The sequence below is a fragment of the Pongo abelii genome, chromosome 3, assembly GCF_028885655.2.
Source record: "Pongo abelii isolate AG06213 chromosome 3, NHGRI_mPonAbe1-v2.0_pri, whole genome shotgun sequence".
Taxonomy (NCBI): Eukaryota; Metazoa; Chordata; class Mammalia; order Primates; family Hominidae; genus Pongo; species Pongo abelii.
In genome coordinates, this window is record NC_071988.2 from 93,941,615 (window position 1) to 93,948,019 (window position 6,405).

The 6,405-nt window shown below is 38.9% G+C and overlaps 1 pseudogene; it reads left to right on the forward strand.

The window, feature by feature from the left end:
- Positions 1–5,146: 5,146 nt before the first annotated feature.
- Positions 5,147–6,153, forward strand: LOC129059178 (heterogeneous nuclear ribonucleoprotein A1-like; annotated as a pseudogene).
- Positions 6,154–6,405: the final 252 nt, after the last annotated feature.

Here is a 6,405-nt window from a genome sequence, read left to right on the forward strand (position 1 = left end):
GTAGACGGATAGATTCCTGGAAATATGCAACCTTCCTAGATTAAACCAAGAAGATATAGAATCTCTGAACAGACCAATAATAAGCAGCAAGATTGAAATGGTAATTAAAAAGTTACCCCCAAAAAAGTTCAGGACCAGATGAATTCACAGCGGAATTTTATTAGACATTCAAAGAAAAAGTAATACCATTCCTATTGACACAATTCCAAAAGATAGAGAAACACAGAATCCTCCCTAAATCATTCTGTGAAGCCAGTATTACCCTAATACCGAAACCAGGAAAAAACATAACAAAAACAGAAAACTTCAGGCCAATATCTCTGATGCACATAGATGCAAAAATCTTCAACAAAATACTAGCTAACTGAATCCAACAGCTTATCAAAAAGATAATCCACAATGACGAAGTGGGTTTCATACCATGGATGCAGAGAGGGTTTAACATCCACAAGTCAATAAATGTGATATACAACATAAACAGAATTAAAAACAAAAATCACATGATCATCACAATAAATGCAGAAAAACCACTTGGAAAAATCCAGCATCCCTTTATGATTAAAATCCTCAGCAGAATCAGCATAGAAGGGTCATACCTTAAGGTAATAAAAGCCATCTATGACAAACTCACATCCAACATTATACTGAATGGGGAAAAGTTGAAAGCATTCCCCCTGATAACTGGTACAAGACAAGGATGCCCACTTTCACCACCTCTATTCCACATAATACTAGAAGTCCTAGCCAGAGCAGATAAGAGAGAGAAATAAAAGGCATCCAAATTGGTAAACAGGAAGTCAAACTGTCACTGTTTGCTGATGGCATGATTGTGTACCTAGAAAACCCTAACGACTCATCCAAAAAGCTCCTAGAACTGGTAAATGAGTTCAGCAAAGTTTCAAGATACAAAATTAAGTACATAAATCAGTAGCCCCGCTATACACCAACAGCAATGAAGCTGAGAATCAAATCAATAACTCAATCCCTTTTACTGCAAAAGAAATAAAATACTCATGAAATACATAAACAAGCAGGCAAAAGACCTCTAAAAGGAAAGCTACAATACACTGCTGGAAGAAATCATAGACAACATAAAAAAAATGGAAACACATCCTATGTCATGGATGAGTAAAATCAATATTGTGAAAATGACCATACTGCAAAAAGCAATCTATGAAATTCCATGCAATTCCCATCAAAATACCACCATCATTCTTCACAGAACTAGAAAAAAAAATTGTTTAAAACCAATAAAGAGCCCACATAGACAAAGCAAGACTAAGTAAAAAGAACAAATCTGAAAGCATCATATTACCCAACTTCAAACTATATAATAAGGCCGTAGTCACCAAAACAGCATGGTACTTGTATAAAAATACACACATAGACCAATGAAACAGAATAGAGAACCCAGAAATAAAGCCAAATACTTACAGTAAATGGATCTTTGAGAGAGCAAACAAAAATATAAAGTGGGGGAAAGGACATCCTCTGCAACAAATGGTGCTGGGATAACTGGCAAGCCACATGTGGAAGAATGAAACTGGATCCTCATCTCTCACCTTATACAAAAATCAATTCAAGATGGATCAAAGACTTAAATGTAAGACCTGAAACCATAAAAATTCTAGAAGATAACATTGGAAAAACCTTTCTAGGCATTGGCTTAGGCAAAAACTTCATGACCAGGTACCCAAAAGTAAATGCAACAGAAATGAAGATAAATAGATGGAACTTAATTAGACTAAAAAGCTTCTGCACAGCAAAAGAAATAATCAGCAGAGTAAACAGACAACTCACAGGGTGAGAGAAAATCTTCACAAACTATACATCCATCAGAGGACTAATATCCAGAATCTACAAGAAATTCAAACAAATTAGCAAGATGAAAACAAACAATCCCATCAAAAAGTAAGCCAAGGCAATGAAGAGACAGTACTCAAAAGAAGATATAAAAATGGCCAAAAAACATGAAAAAATGCTCAACATCACTAATTACCAGGGATGCAGAGCAAAACCACAATGCAATACCACCTTACTCTTGCAAGAATGGCCATAATCAAAAATTCAAAAAATAATAGATGTTGGCAAAAATGTGGTCAAAAAGGAACAGTTTTACACTGTTGATGGTTTACTAGTGGTAAACTAGTACAACCACTATGGAAAACAGTGTGGAGATTCCTTAAAGAACTGAAAGTAGACCTACCATTTGATCCAGTAATTCCATTACTGAGTATCTACTCAGAGGAAAAGAAGTCATTATACAAAAAAGATACTTGCATACCCATGTTTATAGCAACACAATTTGCAATTGCAAAAATATGCAACCACCCCAATACCCATCAATCAATGAGTAGATAAAGAAAATGTAGTATATATATCCCATGGAATACTACTCAATAAAACAGAACAAAATAATGGCATTTGGAGCAACCTGGATGAAACTGGAGAGCATCATTCTAAGTAAAGTAACTCAGGAAGGATCCAAACATCGTATATCCTCACTCATAAGTGGGAGCTAAGCTATGTGGGTGCAAAGGCATAAGAATGACACAATGCACTCTGGGGAAAGGATGGAGTTGGGTGAGGGATAAAAGACTACACATTGGGTACAGCGTACATTGCTCAGATGATGGGTGCACCAAAATCTCAAAAATCACCACTAAAGGACTTATTCATGTAACCAAACACCACTTGTTTCCCAAAAACCTATTAAAATAAAATAAAATAAATAAATAAATAATTTTTTTAAAAAAAAAAAAGAGGGAAAGAAATAGACACTGTCAAAAGAGTATGGAATAGCTAAGTAAGGTGGGCAAACTTAATACCTCCATCCTGCCATCTAGTGGTAACAGGTCCCTCTGGCACAGGAGTCCCTGGTACTGGTTGGTGGTCTGAGGGTTGGGGACCCCAACACTAGAGGTTCCATGGCCTGTTAGGAACCTGGCCAGACAGCAGGAAGTGAGCAGCAGACCAGCAAGCATTACCATCTGAGCTCTGCCTCCTGTCAGATCAGTGGCAACATTAGATTCTCATAGAAGCATGAACCCTATTGTGAACTGCACATGAGAGGGATCTAGGTTGTAAACTCCTTATGAGATTCTAATGCCTCCTGATGATCTAAAGTGGAACAGTTTCATCCCCAAACCTTCCCACCCCAGCCCACTCTCTGTCCATGGAAGAACTGTCTTCCAAGAAACTGATCCCTGGTGCCAAAAAAGTTGTGGAGACCGTTGCTATAGCAGGTTATTCAGCTACTCTACATCTGACTTCTATTCATTTCACAGAAGCCTTTCCCACTCATTACATCATTTACTTCTGAGGGAGAGCTGTGAGACAAATAGCTTTCTCTCTGTTTTACTGATGAGGAAACTGAGGCCTAAACAGATTAAATGATTTGCACATAGTCAAATGGCTCTGAAAGGAGAGAGCTAGGACATAGTCCATATTCCATATGGTGGTGTATGCATAGTGTATTAAGAAATTCAGGGTGGTGATTGGCTCTTCCACTCACCCCAGGACAGATAAACTAAATATAGAAAAATCTTCGCATGGCAACTAAAGGATGCACTCGCCCATATCCTTCATATGAAAAACAAATTTAAATAACAACAATAAAAATAAAAATAAAACAACAATGGTCAAAAACCTGGAAACAGATGGTGGAGCCATCACCTCAGTGATATTATGATAGCCCACAGCAAGGAAAACATAAAGTTTAGGAGCTAAGAATAACCTTAGATAACTACTAACTCAACTACCTTCACTTTATAGTTGAAGGAAATACAGACAAGAAATCCAAGTGGCTTTGCCTGGTTCCAGAGTGAGATAGAGTGAGTTAGTGTGAGAACCAAAGTGTCTGTCTCCTCTGCTTGTTCTAGTTTGAGCAGTTTTTTTTTGTTGTTGTTGTTGTTTTTTTTGACAGGGTCTTGCTCTGTCAGCCAGGCTGGAATGTAGTGGTGCAATCTTGACTCTCTATAGCCTCGGCTCCAGCAGTTCTTCTGCCTCAGCCTCCTGGGTAGCTGGGACCACAGGTTTGCACCACCACATCTGGTTATTTTATCATTATTATTATTATTATTTGTAGAGACAAGGTCTCATTATGTTGCCCATGCTGGTCTTGAACGCAATCAAGGAGTCACCAGAGAGCACTGGGTAGCTACAACTCCTACTCCTGTTCATCAGGCAGAAGAGGACTACCATCTGTTGGGTATCAACAGAGGCCAAGTGGGGACCTGAACTTCTATTTCCATATGTGTGAAGTCATAAAGAGGTGGCAGCACCCTTCTCCTGCCAGAGTACTATCCAAAAATGTCAATTAAAACAGAAGGTTACAATTAGATGCCGTGCCTCACAACATAATATGGAAATATCTAGGTTTCAGTAGAAAATCACTCATCATATTAAGAACCAGAAAATCTCAACCTGAATGAAAGGACAGTTAATAGATGCCGACACCAGGACGGCAAGGAAGTTACAAATGTCTGACAAATTTCCGAAAGGAGAGAAGAAAAAAGGTAGGGCTGAAATAGTACTTTAAGAAATAATGACTGGAAATTCCCAAAGTTAGCCAGAACTGTAAACCTAGAGATTTAAGAAGCTGAGTGAATCTCAAACAGGAAAAACTCAAGAAAATCCACACCAAGGCACATCTGAAAACTAAACACAAAGAAAAAAAATCTTCAAAGTGGTGAGAGAGAAATTACGGCTTACTATAGGAAAAAAAAAAACAAAAACACATAGATTGACAGCAGATTTCTCATCAGACACCATGAAGAACAGAAGGAAGCAGCATAATACTCAGCAACACCATAAAACCATCAAAATATAATTGGCATTTAAAAAACAGAATATACATTATTTCCAAAAGCCCATGCATGGAACATACACCAAAACAAACTATAACCTGAGAGATAAAACAAACCCCCGACAATTTAAAAGAATTGAAATAATACACAATGTATTGTCTGACCACAAGGGAGACAAACTACAAGTCAATAAAAGAAAGATAAGAATAAAACTTCCAAATATTTGAAAACTAACACATGTCTAAATAAACCATGGAAATACATTCATTAGTTTGCTCCTTTCTGCCTGTGGATGCTGCCAAGGGAGAATCATTAAAGTCTCTCTTCCCACTGCCATCATGTCTAAGTCAGCATCTCCCAAAGAGCCTGAACAGGTGCAGAGAGCTTTCAAACAATCGATGAGAGTCTGAGCAGCCATTCAGAATGATGGGGAATGCTCATGGACTGTGTGGTAATGAGAGACCAAAACACCAAGTGCTCCAGGGGCTTTGGGTTTGTCACATGGAGGAGGTGGATGCAGCCATGGATGCAACGCTACATAAAGTTGTAAAGAGTTGTAAAACCAAAGAGAGCTGTCTCAAGAGAAGATTCTCAAAGACCAGGTGCCCACTTAACTGTGAAAAAGATATTTGTTGGTGGCATTAAAGAAGACACTGAAGAACATCACCTAAGAGATTATTTTGAACAGTATGGGAAAATTGAAGTGATTGAAATCATGACTGACCGAGGCAGTGGCAAGAAAAGGTGCTTTGACTTTGTGACCTTTGACGACCATGACTCCGTGGATAAGACTATCATTCACAAATAGAACACTGTGAATGGCCACAACTGTGAAACTAGGAAAGCCCTGTCAAAGCAAGAGATGGCTAGTGCTTCATCCAGCCAGAGGTTGAAGTGGATCTGGAAACTTTGGTGCTGGTCATGGGGTGGTTTCGGTGGAAATGACAACTTTGTTCATGGAGGAAGTGTCAGTGGTCATGGTGGCTTTGGTGGCAGCTGTGGTGGTGGTGGATATGGTGGCCGTGGGGATGGCTACAATGGACTTGGTAATGATGGAAGCAATTTTGGAGGTGGTGGAAGCAACAACAATTTTGGCAATTACAACAATCTGTCTTCAAATTTTGGACCCATGAAGGGAGGAAACTTTGGAGGCAGAAGCTTTGGCCCCAAACGTGGTGGAGGCCAATACTTTGCCAAACCACGAAACCAAGGTGGCTGTGGTAGTTCTGGTAGCAGCAGTAGCTATAGCAGTGGCAGATTTCAATTCCTGCCAGGAAAGAAAATTTCACAGGAGAGGAGAGCCAGAGACGTGACGGGGAAGCTACAGGTCACAGCAGATTTGTGAACTCAGCCAAGCACAGTGGTGGCAGAGCCTAGCTGCTACAAAGAAGACATCTTTTAGACAATACTCACGAGTCTGGGGAAAACTTGAGGATTGTATTTATGACTAATTGTACAACAGATTATTTTAGTTTCTGTTTTGTGACAAGTGTAAAGCATTCCAACAAAGAGTCTTAATGTACATATATATGTTTTTGCACCCATGCCATTGATTGCTAAATGTAATAGTCTGATAATGCTTAATAAATGTGTTTTC